Source organism: Penaeus monodon, chromosome 19 (genome assembly GCF_015228065.2).
Source record: "Penaeus monodon isolate SGIC_2016 chromosome 19, NSTDA_Pmon_1, whole genome shotgun sequence".
Lineage (NCBI taxonomy): Eukaryota > Metazoa > Arthropoda > Malacostraca > Decapoda > Penaeidae > Penaeus > Penaeus monodon.
In genome coordinates this window covers 4,204,562-4,205,533 of record NC_051404.1, presented here as the reverse complement: position 1 = coordinate 4,205,533, position 972 = coordinate 4,204,562, and positions in this window count along the sequence as shown.

Here is a 972-nt window from a genome sequence, read left to right as displayed (position 1 = left end):
TTTGAGGATATTAGCCCAATATACACCATCATTCCCATAAACAGAGATTGGATCAGTAAATGCAAATTCCTGCATTATCCGAAACGCCGATGATCCGTTAGGGAGAAGGAGGGACAGAACAGACTTAGTGGCTTCCTCGAAGGCACTGATACCCAGTTTTACGGGCACTGTTGGCCAAGCGAAGCGAAGAAGAGACATTCACCCTGTAACTGGGTACGTAAATCAGAGTGACCGCCGACCAGGGTTTGCTAAGATATTCGGCGAGTGTGACGCGCATTATAGCCTTGCCTAATTATGCCACACAATGCAACATGCGATAGAGAGATTACCTGTTGTTGTCCTATTGACTGACAGGTGATATGCATATCTGCCTGGTCATGACACACCTATGAATACACCATTGCCTGGTGTATTCATGGTGGCTATCATGGATATTGCGTAACAAAAAAAAAACTTTCTACTTGACTTTGGAATGTGGAACAAGCAAAATATTTACGTTGAGGTTTTCAACACTCACTAACCCCATGTTGAATATGAAGTTTTACTTAATGAAATGGTAATAATGAGGATTAATGGTGATCTGTGCATAAGCGAATGATCGCAATGGTAGTAATTAAGGCAATTTATGCTTGTAACTTGTATTTTAGTGCACGAGAATAATAAAGTCAAGCACACGAAAGCAATAAATATTTTTTTTTTTGCCCACCGCATTCTCCCTCCTCCAGCACCTCACACAGTCAAGAAACCACCGTTCTTTCAGCAGTTTCCAGAACTTCAGGGTAAACAGCCTATGTCTTGGGTCTAGTTCTTGTCACAGTCCAGGTGTCTTAGAGGGAAGGAGACGCTGGAAACGAAAATGAGGAGCAGAAAAAGACAAGAAATTTAGTACATCCGGCAGGTGTGTTCAGGTCAGGAATTTAGGAGGTACGTGTCAGGGCTAATTAAGTTTCATTATATGCAGTTGTCCGATAC